Here is a 16,558-nt window from a genome sequence, read left to right as displayed (position 1 = left end):
GTCCCACATGGGGCTTCCTGCAGGGAGCCTGCTTCTCCCTCTGCCTGTGTCTCTGCCTCTCTCTGTGTCTCTCAGGAATAAATAAATAAAATCTTAAAAAACAACAACTACAATTCAGGGTCTGGGCACTATAGCGAGGTGAACACAAGAGACGTGGGAACCCAGGAGGGCCTTGAACCCACTCTGGGGCCCAGCAGAGGCAGTCTGGTAATGGCTTCTTCGGAACACAGCTAGTGAGCTGAGTCCTCAAGGATGGGAAGTAGAGACTCCGTGATTGGGGGGATAGAAGGGGAAAAAAATAAGCAATGGCTCAGGAAGGAACATTCCAGGTTAGTAAGGATGAGGATCCGATTAGGAGTCCTGGCGGGTCTAATCCACGGAGTATCCTGACAACAGCAGGAGGGAAGAGCAAGGAACCCACCCAGACGGACTCCGTGGGTGGCTCTGTGACCAGGAAGCCATCTGATTCGAAGGCCCTGTCTTCGAACAACAATAGCAGTTGTTCAATGGGTTTACTGTGAGTGGATGTGGCCGAGAGTGCTGGTGGCCCACAAAGTGTCCACGCTCCCCTTCTTCCTCCCCAGCAGGGCTCTGTATGTTGGCTGCGACAAATGCCCGGGTTAAAATCCATTTCCCAGGCTCTCTTGCAAATCAGGGCAGCCAATGCAATGTAGACAGAAATATATATATACTGTCCTTGCTTTTTATAGTAACAAACACAAACATCCACAAAAGCAGAGAAAAGAGCATGAGAACCGCCACATTCCCTGCACACGGTTCATAGCCATCAACCTTTCACTAGTCCTATTTCATCTATCTTTCCAGCTCTCGTGTCTTCTTTCTCTTCCCAGATTAGTTTTTTTTTCTTAGAGAGAGTGGGAGCAAGTGGAGGGGTGTGCGGGAGGGCAGGGGGAGAGAGAGAGAGAGATAGAGAATCTCAAGCAGGCCCCACACTCAGCATGGAGCCCGAAGAGGGGCTGAACCCCCCAGGTGCTCCTACATTCTTTTAAAGCAAAGCCCAGAGGTTTTATGATTTTCACCCATAGATACCTCAGCATGTCTATCTCTCCAAGAAATACTTCCTTTTCTAACTTAACCACAAGACTGGTACCATACCTAACAAGATCAACCATAATTCCACTGTATTATCTAATATTAAGTCCATTCTTTTCTTCTCTGGGACCTCTTCTTAAGGGGACTGCCTTGGCAGAGAACCGGCGTCCCTGTGCCCTTCCTGCCCTTCCTCCACTGTTAGGTGGTTCTCAGGTGGCTAGAGCTCAAGTCACCATTTTGTGACCGTGACCCAACTTTGGGATGGAAGCCGCGCCCCAGGGAAGGCAGAGGGAAGAGAGGGGCAGAGCGAGGGCTCTGGTAAACACGGAGCCACCGCTCCAGCACGACACTGCCTAGCTCTGGGCAGTTTTGTTTGTTAGTTTCTTAGTCTTGCCTTTTTCTTTTTAAGAATGAATAGACTTTACTTTTTGAGCAGTTTTGGGATTTACAGAAGAATCAAGGAGGAAGTATAGAGTTCCCATATCTGCCTGCCCCCTCCCTCACCGTTACCTTATTATTAACATCTTTCGTTAGGGGGGTACATTTATTAGAGTTGATGAGCGGATACTGACATGGTATTACTAACTAAAACCCACATTAAGTTCACTCTTGATGTTGGACATTCTATAGGTTTCAATAATGACTTGTATCCACCATTACTGCATCATACAGAGTAGTTTCACCACCTAAAAACCCCCTGTGCTACGTTTACTCATCCCTCCTTCTTGCCCCTACACGGCGTTCCAACCATTGATCTTTGTACCGTTTTGCTGTCGTTTTGCCTTTTCCAGAATGTCTTATAGTTGGAATCATCCAGCCTTACCCAGTTTTTTTTTTTTCATATAGCAATATCTAAGGTCTCTCCACATCTTTCTGTGGCCTGATAACTCATTCCACTTTGGCACTTGAATGATAATCCACTGCCTGGATGGACCAGTTTATTTATCCAGTCACCTACTGAAGGACATCTTGGTGGCTTCCAAGTTCTCCCAATTATGAATAAAGCTGCTATAAACATCCATGTGAGGGTTTTTGTGTGGACCTAAGTTTTCAGTTCCTTTGGGTAAATACCAAGGAGCATGATCGCTGGATCACATGGGAAGGTTATGTTTAGTTCTGGAAGAAGCTGTCAAACTGTCTTCCAAAGCGGCTTACCAACTTTTTTTTTTTTTTTTTAATGTGCAAGAAAAACCCCTATCATTTCTGAAGCTACTGTAATTTGGGTCTCTGTCATTCACAGCTGAGTGCAATTCCTCGCTGATAGAGTGGGGAAGTACCTGCTGACTGCTGGTTACCTGGACAGACATCTTCTACCAACACACAATGTGTCATTTCAGCCAAAAAGCCACTAGTAACTGCTCATCTAGCCATGTGTTATTTTCCATTGATATTTCTGCTTCTTTTTTCATGAGAAGGTCAGAAGAGAAACGCCAAATGCAAAGCAAACCCATGGCGCTCTCCTATTCTAGCTCCCTATTAGCTTTAGCAATCCAAGAAAAGATTCCAGTTTGTCTTGCCTTGTTATTCACATCTTGTTAAGGACTCTTCAAGTGATTCCTTCTTGTGGTGGGTGCTTGCAAACCATTTGCTTAATAATCCGCCAAATGTCTTTTGGCATGTCTCTGGTCCTTCATAATTTCACCAAGATTAAAGATAGTGGTTTAATAGTTGAGTCTACAAATCCTTTTGTATTTGGAATCCTCAAATGCTGTAGTGAGCAAATATTCCCCACTATCATTATCCAGTAATCAAAATCATTTTAGCGACTTGATTTGGCTTCATGCTGTGCAATAGTTGTGTTCTGAGGGAGCTATATATACATCACATTGTTATAAATTAATTCCTGTTTTAAGTGAATGGGGGAAGCTCATCACAGAATAGGATAATTCAGTGAATCCTTCTATAAAGCAAATAATTCCATTATATGAATAATCACCCTCTAATTTAGTTCTATGAATATGAACTGTTCAAATATTGAGGATTTTTTTTACATATGGAGACTACAGCTGAACATTTGGTTATATTCAATTCCTTTTTTTCTCTTTCACATTTATTATCATTGTTGTCTTCATTGTTGTTTGTTGTCATCACCAGGAACAGCACCAAATTTTTAGAAACATAAGAAAAGGACTGCAATACTAGGGGTCATCCTGTCCATCCAGAAACAGATCTTGTTCCGTGTTGAGGAATCCTATCGCCTCCTTCAGTGTCCACTGTTAGTGGTCTGTAATAATGACTTGCTTAAATGGCTTTGGGCAAACCACCAGTTACATAAACTCTCCACGTCTCAGTTTCCTCATCTATAAAATGGGAATGATAGAACTAGTGTAAGAATCAAATGAGGTAACTAACCTAGACGGCTGTGATGGTTCATTTTACATGTCAACTCGACTCAGCTAAGGAGTGCCCAGAAAGCCGATAAGACATCGTTTCTGGGAGTGTCTGTGAGGGCGTCTCAGAAGAGAGTAGCATTTAATTCAGTGGACTGAGTAAAAATCATCCTCACCAGTATGGGAGAGTCTCATCCAATCTGCTAAGGGCTCGCATAGAATAAAAAGCAGAGGAGGGGTCAATTCTGTCTCTGCTAGAGCAGGACCATCCATCTTCTCCTGCCCTTGGACATCAGTGCTCCTGCTTCTCAGGCTTTCAGACTTGGAGTGAATTATACCACTGGGTTTCCTGGGTCTCCAGCGTGCAGATGACAGATCCTGGGACTTCTCAGTCTCCATATTGTGTAAGCCAGTTCCTCTCTCTCTCCCTATGTGTGTGTGTGTGTATACACATGTGTGCGCACATATATACACATATATATATATATACATACACATGTATATACGCACACACACACACACACATACATCCTATTGGTTCTGTTTCCCTGGAGAGCCCTAATATAAGATATGAGTGTCAACCACATGCGATGTGCTCAATTAATGTCATCTATTTTCATTGTTATTCATAGAAGTGTTATTAAATGATGGGATTAGCCACCAACTGGGTGGCTCAGTGGTTGGGTGTCTGTCTTCAGCTCAAGGTCATGGTCTCAGGGTCCTGGGATTGAGCCCCACATTGGGCTCCCTGCTCTGTGGGGAGTCTGCTTAAATAAATAAATGATGGGATTAGATAGGCCATTTTCTTCAAATGATAACTATGACCACCTAACATCCATCAGATGTTACCAGAGGCTGGGGGAAGAGGGAATGAGGGGCTCTTATTTAATGGGTACAAAGTTCTGTGGATGGATAGTGGTAACACAACAATGTGAATGTACTTAGTGCCACTGAATTTTAGATATAAAACTAGTTAAGATAGCAAATTTTACCATAGGCATTTTACTACAATTTTTTTAAAATTAAAAAAAAAAAAAAAGGAAAAAAACCGTAATTCCAAACCTGGGAGTTTCTTTCCTTTCTTTCTTTCTTTCTTTCTTTCTTTCTTTCTTTCTTTCTTTCTTTCTTTCTTTCTTTCTTTCTTTCTTTCCTCTTTTTAAAGATTTTATTTATTTATTCACGAGAGACACAGAGAGAGGCAGAGACACAGGCAGAGGGAGAAGCAGGCTTTCTGTGGGTAGCCCAATGTGGGACTTGATCCCAGGACCCCAGGATCACAATCTGAGCCCAAGGCAGATGCTCAACTGCTGAGCCACCAGGTGCCCCACCTTGGGGGTTTCTATACCTAGGAAATGTTAGTATGTCAAGTGGAAGGAGAAAGTAGGGAATGGAGAAACCACGGTGAGGACATGAGGACAACCTGGAATGTCCTCTGCTGGAAATGAATGCCTGCCATAGCTGACAGGTGGACCACTCAGAGCCTGCCTGCATTTCTCAAGGATCCTGGGAGCTAATTCCACGGCCCAATGGCTTCATAAAGCACAGCATAGGTCAAGACCTGCATCTGGATAACTACAGCTTCCAGAGTGAGGCCCTGCCCAGGAAGCTGGGATTTGAAAATTACAACTCAATTGAGAGCCAAAGAAGAGTTCATTGGTGCTGACTTAGTAATTAAATTACAAGGTGATTATTAGTCTGCTCAGGCAAAAAGATTATATTTGAGTCCTGTAAGTAGTCTAAAACTGAAACTCCTCCCAGAAAAAAAAACCCCACTGAATTAATGCCATTTTCTACCAATTACTGATGCCCTCCAGTGAGTATAAGGTTGTCATGGCAACATGCCCACTGAAAGGGTCTGTTTGATAAGGCCTGAAATAAAGTATAGCAGAAAGCGAACATTCCGCATCTTATCTGTATGTCAGATCAAAATTGTTTTTTAGGGTAGGGGACAGGACAACCGTCCCCAGTCTGCTCCTCTCTCTTCTGTGGCCCATCTGAGGTTCCAGACCTGCTGGCCCTGCAGGGAGAAGGGCAGCTCCAACATCTCCCCATATGGCTCCCTTCCCGTGGGATGGTCACCAATTCAGTGTCAAATGGCATCTTGCCTTGTTTTTCTGAAAACCTCCTCCGCCACCTCCTCCAAGCAGCCTTCCCTGATGCACTGGCAGTTCAGTGATCTCTAGACTGGATCCAAGTCCACTGTTGAACTCTGCCCATTTTAGACTGTATAGAAATTCTTTTAAAAATTTAGCAGAACCCCTATTCTGGCTTAAGATGGAACAAAATAAATCAAGGGCTTCTTATACTCAAACTTGATCAACATCAGTCAATTCCTGGGAAGGTGGTCATGGGCAATAATGCTGTGAACCACATTGATTAACTATAAGTGGTGCATTCCAGAAAAGTTTCTGGAAGAGCACAATATGTCAATGAGATCGGATGTGGAATGTACCTGATGAGCTGCTATTTAAAGACACTGTGGTTACTCTTTTTGTAAAAGGGATAATCATCTCATAAAGTGCCTTTTATGTAAACTCCTATTTTCATATATTAGGTATATTTTATAATTTAAAAAGCTGTCTCAAAACCTTTCTGAAAAGAGTGGAGTATAAACAAATTTGATAATCAGTATTGTCAGAACAGAAAAAAGAAGTGTGTGTGTGTGTGTGTGTGTGAAGATTTGTATCTCCACATGGGTGAGAGAGGAATGGAATGTCGGCTTCTAGGGCACCCAGAGGACTCCCCAGGCTTTGCCGACAGGGAAGATGAAGGGGGAGGGGGGTGGCTCAAGCCAGAACAAAACCCAGGGTCTGGGGCACCCTCTACTCAAAAACAGAACCTAACAGGACTCCTGTGGGGCACAGAATAAATTGATCAGATTTTCCTCCCAAATCCCACACAGCCTTGTAGCCTATCCCCAGTTTAACAACACAAATGCCAATAATAACTCAAGAATAAAACTTAAACTTCATTGAGCTCCCCCGCCCCCACTCTGATGCACAAAGTGCTTCATATACATGATCTCACCCAATCCTCATAACAAGGCCCCAAGGGGGGCACTATTATTTCCCCATTCTGTCGAGGGCTTGGAAGCTCAGAGACTGTAGTTGTCCACTCTGTCACGGGTTATAAAAGGTGGCCACGACATCTGAACCCCGGTTCGTCGGCCTCCGGAGGCCGGGCTCAAACCAGCTCTTCCTTACTAACTTCTGGACCTTCGGCCTCCTTCCCTTCGCTGACGTCCATCCTCTGCTTGTCCATTTCCATTCACGAACCCTGTGCTGTCGGCCCTTCCACCCCTGCCGGTGCACATCGCACTCACACGGACCTCCAAGCCCGACACAGGTCCCACATCACAAAGCCCCCTAACACTCTGGCTCTCAAGACATGCCCTTCCCTGAGCGGTCCGCACCGTCTGTATCGTGGATCTGGCGTGTCTCAGGTTTTAAAACCATACTACCATTTCTGCTTAAAACATGTCTTCTGTTTAGTTTTGAACTAAACTGTGGGAAACTGTAAGCCCAGCGTAATACACATTATTGCGTATTATATGCTTGCCATCCACGGTATCTGACATAGAGCACGCTCATTAAAGGCACTTCGTAAACACTTGGGTAAAACAAAACAAAACAACACCATTGAAGTTATTTTTCAAATAGTGTCTAAAGAGACTTTTAATAACGCAGAAAATGTGTGGTTTTAATTCTATTAAGTAGTAAAAGCTGGATGTGAAGATGTATAAGCAGTGTTGTCTCAACTATTATACATAGTAGATCAATTGTTTAAAATTCCAAAAAAAATACAAAAAATAAAAACTACTGGGGTAGTAAATAAGTCGAGGAAGGAATTCGGGTTTAGTGGACTGCATTTTCATTATTTCCTGCAATCATTTTTTTTTTTTTTTACTAACAAATTGGGAAACATGACAAACATTCAAAATCCAAAATACGGTATGTGTCCCAAAATGAGCCACTGGGGTGCCAGAAGAAAGTGTTGTGACATTTATTGGTATTCACTTTTATATTAAATATGGGCAGAAACAGGACGCTTGGGTGGCTCAGTCAGTTGAGAGTTTAACTCTTAGTTTTGGCTCAGGTCATGGTCTCAGGGTCATGAGATCAAGCCTCCAAACTGGGCTCCCAGCTCAATGGGGAATCAGCTGGAGATTTTCTCTCCCTCTACCCCTCCCCCAAACTGCACATATATGCTCTTGCTCTCTTTCAAATAAATAAATAGATCTTTTAAATAAATACAAAAAATACAAAAAAAATCTTCCTTAATCTTACTTAAGAGTAAACAGACTTTTGAATCATTAATTCTTAAAATTTTGTAAAGCTTTTTTTTTTTTTTTAAGATTTTATTTATTTATTCATGAGAAACACAGAGAGAGAGAGGGAGAGACCCCGGGATCACGACCTGAGCTGAAGGGAGATGCTTAACCACGGAGACCGTCAGGCATCCCAATTCATAAAAATGTTTACATTTCCTGAAAATATTTATTTCATTTTTATGGGGAAGTGGGTGGGGGGAATGGGTGAAATAGGTAAAGAGGATTAAGAGCACACCTATCATGACGAGCATTAAGCAATGTATAGAAGTGTTGAATCACTATGTTGTACATCTGAAATTAATATAACACTGTATGTTAACTGTACTGGAATTAAAATTGCATACTTATTTTTAAAATGATCGCACTGTGCACATTAAACTTATAGAATGTTAAACATGCTTTTATTTCATCCTTAGACTACCATTGAAAGTGTCTATTTTTGTCAGTAGAATAGTTAGCTAGCTAACTGACAAACATAAATTATATATCAAAAAGTATTTTTTGACTGGTGAGGTATATGAACAAAGATCATTGCTCAATGGCATAGAATCATTTGGGGCATCAGATCTATACAAACAAACGCGCACACATCTCTGAAGTCTCAGTTTAAAAGAAAAGCACACCTCATGATAAATGCACCATTGAGGAAGAACAATGTTTCCTACAACTGGAGAATAGGTGCTCCCTAGGGACTTAGAGAAGGTGGAGGTGTGGTTACGCTCCTGGGCTCCGAGGTCCACAGCCCTGCCTGGACCACCACTCACCTGCTGGCGGTGTGCCCTGGGGCAAATTATATCACCCCCCTCCTCCATTCCTTCTACTCTAAAAGTTGCAATTGAAGAAATGAGACAGGGGATCCCTGGGTGGCTCAGCAGTTTAGCGTCTGCCTCCAGCCCAGGGTGTGATCCCGGAATCAAGTCCCACGTCGGGTTCCCTGCATGGAGCCTGCTTCTCCCTCTGCCTGTGTTTCTCTCTCTCTCTCTCTCTGTCTCTCATGAATAAATAAATAAAATCTTAAAAAAAAAAAAGAAATGAGACAATATCCTTCTTGTTGCCTGGCAAATAGTAATTACTCATTAATATATTGGCCATGAAGGGAAGGGGAACTTAGAGACTGTGGAAGGCTCATGACCAAATTATTCTGCAGACTGTTTAGAATAAAGTTTAGGAGTGCTCGCTTCAGCAGCACATCTACAGAATAAAGTTTAGGAGACAGGAATTATAAACTAGCTGGAGACAGAGACATCCCAGATAGAAAAGGCAAAGGCATCTTTAGGAGGGAGAATTCCCAGTTCAGGGATCTTAATGGCTGTAACTCCTCTCTTTGCAGGTCCTGTCTCTCGGGCTGTTCTAGATGTGGGTCTTTAGATTATGAAGATTAGAAACCCGCTCAACCTGGCACAAATGAAAGGGAATTAGTATAAGGCTACAGAGACGATCAGGAATCTGAGAGAGGTATAGTAGACCGAGAACCAGAAAATCAAGACTGAGGTTATGCTTGACATGTGTCTCCCTCTTCTTCACTCCACCAACCAACCCTATCATCTTGCACCTGTCCCACCAAGGCCACAAGTGGGGGAAAAGAAGGGAACCCAACCAAACTCAATGATAAGCCTTCACCTAATGAGCAAAACTCGTCCAGCCTCTTCCTGCAGATCCCTGCAAGAGGGAATCTGATTGGCTCAGTTCATCCCCAGAGCCTGGGCCACTTTAGCCCTGGCCTGGCCAATGGCCTGCAGTCCCCTGGATCAGGTATGTGCCTTTGATCCAATAGGCCTGGCTGCTCCTCTCAGGTGCCTAGGGCATGGTTTTTCCAGAGTGTAACCTGATGGTGAAACTTGTTTCTCGTAGAGATGCAGGGCCATACCTTGGCCCAGGTCCTCATCGTGGACAAGGCCATCAGGTGGATAAGAAGCTCATGCTACTGACCTGTGAGGTCTGACCTTGAACTCTGAGGGACTTGAAGATATGCCTGATGACTCATAGGCTTTATTTACTGTCCTTGAATCTTGTGAAACAAGATCTACTTGTCTTAGGTTCCCTCATGGGTTTCAGGGCTTTGTTTGATGGATACTACAAACCCCTCCTGCTCTGCTGGAATTCAACAGCCTCAAATTCATCCTTTTGGCTGCTGGACTTTATGGTGACTTTTACCAGTCGGATTGTCAATTTCTCAAAGGGATAACTTCAGGTTTGGAAATAGTCTCTGAGATTGTAGAGTCCAGCCTTCCATGTTACAGGTGTGGAAACTAGGGGAGGGGGGAAGGGGAAATGTCACACAGCAGCATAGGGTCAGGTGGGACCTGGAACCTACTCTCACACACTTAGTTCTGCATGGTCCTTGCAGTGCCTTATGCATAGCACGTTCCCAATAAACACCCCTTGGTTTATTTCTTATTGAGCTTTGGCCTTATACAAGCTCAATTGTTCTCTAGTGATAGCTTTCCTCCACCACCGACTTCAGCCCTAGAGGATCAATTTCCATCTGCCTTTCAGATGTTGGTCTTTGGGGTTGTGAGGTGGAAGCTGAGATGAGGCATGGGTGAAATATAACCTGGTTCTATCAAGCCATTATCTCTCCAGGCCAACACCACAGTAACAGAGTGTAGACACCAGTTGGGTAACTTCCCTCCTTCTGCCGGCCAGTGGCCACCAGACTGACACAGGACAAACCCACTCTAGTTTCTAGTTTTTTCTGCAACGCCTCCCAGGCCAATGCTACACAACAGGGATTTTGGCCACTGATGTCCTCCTGCCATGCCCATTTTCCTCCCAGGAGCCTTCTCTGACCATGCCAACCTACTAGGAAGCCTTTGCTCACTTACAAAAAAGTCCCCCTCGAACACTCCTGCACTGTTGGTGGGAATGTGAACTGGTGCAGCCACTCTGGAAAACTGTGTGGAGGTTCCTCGAAGAGTTCAAAATAGATCTGCCCTACGACCCAGCAATTGTACTGCTGGGGATTTTCCCCAAAGATACAGATGCAATGAAACGCCGGGACACCTGCACCCCGATGTTTCTAGCAGCAATGTCCACAATAGCCAAACTGTGGAAGGAGCCTCAGTGTCCATTGAAAGATGAATGGATAAAGCAGATGCGGTCTATGTATACAATGGAATATTCCTCAGCCATTAGAAACGACAAATACCCACCATTTGCTTCGACGTGGATGGAACTGGAGGGTATTATGCTGAGTGAAGTAAGTCAATCGGAGAAGGACAAACATTATATGGTCTCATTCATTTAGGGAATATAAAAAATAGTGAAAGGGAATAAAGGGAAAAGGAGAAAAAAATGAGTGGGAAATATCAGAAAGGGAGACAGAACATGAGAGACTCCTAACTCTGGGAAACGAACTAGGGGTGGTGGAAGGGGAGGTGGGCAGGGGGGTGGGGGTGACTGGGTGACAGGCACTGAGGGGGACACTTGATGGGATGAGCACTGGGTGTTATGCTATATGTTGGCAAATTGAACACCAATAAAAAATAAATTTATATATTTATATATATATATATATATATATAAGTCCCCCTCACATAGTGTGGCATTTCATCATTTTCCCTCATATCACACTGGTGCCAGCCTGGTCTCCTCAGCTCCTAAAGGCAGGTAACCTCTTACCCCCACCCACTCTGGTGGGCTCCCATCCGGTCTTCAATAAATATATTGGCTGGGGCACCTGGGTGGCTCAATGGTTGAGCGTCTGCCTTTGGCTCAGGTCATCGTGACCCCAGGGTCCCCACAGGGAGCCTGCTTCTCCCTCTGCCTGTGTCTCTGCCTCTCTCTCTCTCTCTGTGTGTGTGTGTCTCTCATGAATAAATAAATAAAATCTTAAAAATATATACATACATACATATATAAATGTATTGACTGATGGAGGGAAGGCTGGAAGGCAGGCAGAAGGAGAAGGAAGAAGAAAGGAGAGTATTTCTTTTTGCTATTATCTTCGGCACATGTGAATTAGGAAAAGCAGCTGCTTAACACAGAGAGAATCATTCTGACTTTCAATTTCTAGCCTCTGTGGTGACAAGTCAAACAAAGGCAATTCTTGGCACTCAGATCTGCCACAATTAAACCCATTCTGGTGCCAGTTTGTTACCTCTGCACCCAGCAGCAGCTCGGACCCAAGGCTGCAGGTTGGGCTTAAGATCAACTACAGAGACAGAAGGACACCAGATGAAGACCCTGGGGGCCCTGGGCCTCCCATTTTGGGAAACTTTGTCCTGAGGGTCCCACAGGGCCTCCCTCTCAGAGCTGGGCCTGTGGCAGGGGGAAACTAGAGCCGAAGGTTCCTTGAAGACAAACCTAACTTATTTCACACATGAAGATGAGTCACCCCCAGCCCACCCCCACCCCAAGAATCCTCTGGGCGGCACCAGCTCTGCTGGCAACTTCACAGAAAGAAAAATTCAGGAATCCCTCTCCTGGCTCAGAAAGACTTTGGGATCAGGGAAGGAATCCACTGTCACGGAATACTTGCTATGTGGCAGAGCAAGCCTAAAGACGTTATCACAAGGCCAAGAATGGTTGTTGAGTCAACTATCCAAGGTCACCCTGTAGAAGTGAGGGAAGCTGTCCAAGGTCACAGTGCCAGGAAGTGCCATGCCCAGGGGTCAAGCTGACTTCCCGTCTGCGCGCTGTCCCGGCTGGCCCTCTCATCCCAGGCACTCTCCCCAAACAGAGGTGTGTACTCTCCGCGGATGTTTTGCATTCTGCACATTGCTCAGCCTCTTGTCACCTCTGGGGGTGTGATTTAAAGCAAAAGCAAGGGCAGCCCGGGTGGTTCAGTGGTTTAGCGCCACCTTCGGCCTAGGGCCTGATCCTGGAGACCCGGGATCGACTTCCGCCTCAGGCTTCCTGCATAGAGCCTGCTTCTCTCTCTGCCTGTGTCTCTGCCTCTATCTGTCTCTCATGAATAAATAAATGAAATCTTAAAAAAAAAAAAAATAAAGCAAAAGCAAAACCAAGACCCAGACCATTCCATTCTTGTTTCTGTGCAGGTGGCATGCATAGCACACATCGTGCAAAACAGCATTGACGAAAAAGGTAGGCAAATGGGAATTTGCTGAGTGGATGGACTCCAGTACTATCGCATGTTTTCACAAACCTAGGAAATCATCCAGATGTTAAAGCATAAAAAAATAAGACGCTGCTTGAACCAATGAGGCATAAATGCTAAGAGGGACAAACCAGCGGGAAGTCAGGTATGCTTAAACATGTTCCTTTGGTGGGGGGACCAGACCTGGCACCCAGACAGCTCGCTTCCTATGCCTCCTCCACTCTGTACCAAAGTGCAGCTGTGGACCTGCTGTCTTCCCCTAGAGGGGAGGGGATGACATGTCCCCATGCCCTTTGCTACAAGGATCAAATGAGCTGCTCTGCAGGGTGTCGCTGTGGATGAGCTTTGCTTTCTTTCCATAGTTTGGCTCATGCTGAGTCGCAAGCCTGGAAGATAGGCTCTCTACTCAAAATCCCACCCCTCCTTTCAAGGCCTACTTAAAGCCTCACCTCTAGTGAGAAGCCATCCCAGGCTCTTTCTGCCCTCTACACCCACCCTCCATTCTTGTTCCCCCCACCTCAAACTCTCCCATCAGTCTGCCCCCGCCCCAGCTCCCCCCCTTGCCCCCGCCTTGTCAAACTGCTGGGACTTTCAGAATTGCCTTTTTCTGTCTCCCCTAGAGTCTTAGTCAGATGCCTACCCCTTCCTTCGGCTTCGTTAAAAGTCTTAGTAATCCTTAGGTCAAGTGCCACCTCCTCCAGAAAGCCTCCTCCTGCCCTGCATCCGCCCTCCATCCTGGTTGGCTGCTCCTGCCAAGGGTCCCTTAGAACTTTCTGCTCATCCCTGTGTGACGTGTTGTCTCACTCCCTATCCTTTCATTGCCTGTAGTCCTCACCCTAGACTTTGAGCTCCAGGAGGGACTAAGAGTCTTGCTTGTCTCGGCATTCCCGGACGTGCCCCATCTGTGGAAAGTGCTCATCAAAAGTCCCGTGTGTCCATAAATGGGTCTGTACTGCGGCCACCCTTGCTTGGAGGGGGGTACAGCATCCTGTGTTTCTCAGGAAGGAAGGCCTCCCTGTCCAAACCTCAGAGACGTTCAACTGTTAACCGTGACACACACATCTCAGTCACAGACGTTGGCATTCAACGCGGCATTAATAACGCGGCTCAGACGCCCGCCCGGGAGCACGCAGAGCTTCCTTTTACCTGCCATTAGGGCAGACTTTGCACTTTGGGCACGGAAGTCTTCGTCCTTGGAGCCTCCCCGGAAGGAAAGCGAGCGTTTCCCTCGCAAGCCGGAGCGCGCCCGAGCCCCCAGCTGTGCGGGGCCGAGGTGCCCCCCGCGCCCCCGCGGTCCGCGCTCTCCCGGGCCCGCCGTCCCCGGGAAGAAAGGCGGACTACACCTCCCGGCAGGCCTCGCGCCGCCCTACTCCTTTCGGGTCCTCGCACGTGGCCGGAGGGGAGGGCGGGGCCGGGACGTCACTCGCCTACATTCTCTTTCCCTGTGTCAGAGCAGGGATCGGGTTTTTTTTTCCTTCCTCTACTCCCTCCCCCCCCGCCCGCCCCTCCCTCCCCTCCCTCCCTCCTCCCCTCGCGGCTGGGTCTGCGCTGGGGCGCCCGGTCCCCTCCGCAGCCGGGACGCGCGGAACTCGCGGCAGGAGTCGGTCTCGGAGCCTCCTCCCTCCCTTCCCCTTCCCTGCCCCCTTCCCCCACCCCGCCTCGGACCCGGAGCGGCGGCCGGAGGAGCCCGAGGTGAGCATCCCCCCGCGCCCGCCCCCCTCCTGGAGTCCGCGCAGCCTGCGGGTCGATCGGGGACCGCCGGGAGGCTGCGTGACGTGCGCGTGCTTAGGGATGAGTCCCGGGAAGCCGCCGCCAACAATCAGCCCCCCCGCCCCGCGCCCCGCGCCCCGCGCCCCTCCTGCGGCGCCCTCCCGGGGGCGGGTCGCACTCCAGGGTCCCCCCCCCCAGGTTCGCCGCGTTCCCCCCGCAGGGCTCCCGGCCCGGCGCGCAGCCGTGGCCTCGGGGCTCCCGGGAAGGGGCAGCTCTCGGGGCGCACGGCTGGAGCCCGAGTCGCGTCGGAGCCGCGCGGTGCAGCCGCTGTCATGTGCCGGGCTCCGGGCCGGGGCGGGGGGCGGCGGAGCGCGGGCGCGGGCGCTCTCCCTTTTGTGTCGCGGCCCGCACGGGCTGCATCAGGCGGGGGCTCCAGCCGCGGCCGAACTTGCCGCTGTTCCGACCGCGCCGCGCCGAGGTAGGGAGCGCGGCCCTGGGCGGCCGCCCCGGGCCTCCCGGGACGCTGCGCCGGCGGCTCCGGACGGACCCGGGACACGGTCCCCGGCGCCCCTCCCTCCCTCCCTCCCCCCTCCCCCCTGCGTCCCTCCCTCCCTCCCCGCGGCGACCGATCGCGTCTGTGGCGGCGGCGGGAGTGCGCGGGGATGTCCGCGGTCCAGGCGGGCGGCACCCTCGCTCCGGGCCGCGGGGGCGCGGGGACGGCGCGGCAGGACCCCGGGTCGGCGGGTCCCTGCGGTCGCAGCCTCGGGCCTCGCCCGCGGAGGTGGCTGTCGGCTTCCTATTAGGATCCCCGTCGCCGCGGCGGAATCGGGCCCGGGGAACGGCCGGCCCGGCGGAGCGGGGCCCAAGCAGACAGGCTCGCGGCGGCCAGTGGCGGGCGGCCGCGGGGTGGGCTCCGGCCCCGGCTCTTCTGGACGAGGAGCAGGTGACAGCGCGGGACGCGGGCGTGGGGCGGGGGCGCAGGGGCGGGTGGGCCGAGGACCCGGCCGCCAGGGGGAGGCGTCCCGGGGACCGCGGCCGCGAGCTGGGGACGCGCCGACACTGGCCCGGAGACCCTCGGAGCTCGGAGCCGCGCCTCGGGTCCTCGAGTTCCCGGGGCTGCGGTCGCCGCCGGTGTGAGCGGGGAGGGCGCGGCTGGCCGCGGGGGGCGGCTGCGGGAGGCCGCAGTGTCCCCGCCCGAGGAGCGAGGCGTCGCCCCCCCCGTGTGTGCGCCGTGCGCGGGGGGCGGCGCGGGGGCCCGACCAGCGCGACTCGGGGTGACCCGGCCCGGGGGTGCTGCGCTGTGCGGCCGGGGAGCCCCTGCAGCGGCGGGCGCCCGGGTCGGCGACGGGGTCCCGCGCCACGCGCCCGGCCTCCCTCCGCGGCCCCGACGCCCCCTGACCCGGCGGCCCGCGGCCTCCTCGGCGAGGCGGGGTGCGGGTCCCGCCGGGCCGGGAGGGGCCCTGGGCGCGCGCTGTCGCCGCCCCCCACCCCGGCGACGCGCTCGGGTGGACCCTTGTCCGGCGCCCGCCGCTGCCGCGGGGACCCTGGGGAGGACCAGCGCGCCCTGCGCACCCGCTTCCAGGTCTTGGTCCCGGAGACCCCGCGCGCGGCCTGCCAGGCCCCGCCTGCCCCCCCCCCCCCCGGCTGCCCCCCGGCTGCTCCCCGGCTGCTCCCCGGCTGCCCTCCGGCTGCCCCCCCTCCGGCTGCTCCCAGGCTGCTCCCCACCTGCCCCCCGCCTGCACCCCCCCCCCGGCTGCCCCCCGCCTGCCCCCCGGCTGCCCACCCTCTGGCTGCTCCCCACCTGCCCCCCGCCTGCCCCCCCGCCCCCCGCCTGCCCCCAGGCTGCCCCCCCCGCTGCCCCCCCCCGCCTGCCCCCTCCCCAGCTGCCCCCCGCCTGCCCCCCCCCGGCTGCTCCCCCTCTGGCTGCTCCCCACCTGCCCCCCAGCCTGCCCCCCTGCTGCCCCCAGGCTGCCCCCCCGCTGCCCCCCGCCTGCCCCCCCCCCGCCTGCCCCCCCCCCGGCTCCCCCCCCCCCCCCCCCCCCGCTGTCCCCACCCCCGCCGTCCTAGGCCGCCTTC

The 16,558-nt window shown here is 50.8% G+C and overlaps 1 protein-coding gene across 1 annotated transcript in view; it reads left to right on the top strand.

The window, feature by feature from the left end:
• Positions 1–14,289: 14,289 nt before the first annotated feature.
• Positions 14,290–16,558, top strand: part of CTIF (cap binding complex dependent translation initiation factor) — a 278,706-nt gene continuing 276,437 nt past the window's right edge. Inside the window, 1 exon segment of the mRNA XM_038543993.1 lies at positions 14,290–14,464. The gene's annotated coding sequence lies outside the window, so the exon portion shown is untranslated.

The sequence above is a fragment of the Canis lupus genome, chromosome 7 (genome assembly GCF_011100685.1).
Source record: "Canis lupus familiaris isolate Mischka breed German Shepherd chromosome 7, alternate assembly UU_Cfam_GSD_1.0, whole genome shotgun sequence".
NCBI classification, from domain to species: domain Eukaryota; kingdom Metazoa; phylum Chordata; class Mammalia; order Carnivora; family Canidae; genus Canis; species Canis lupus.
The sequence above is the reverse complement of the archived record's forward strand: the minus strand, read 5'-3'. Positions and strand labels throughout refer to the sequence as shown.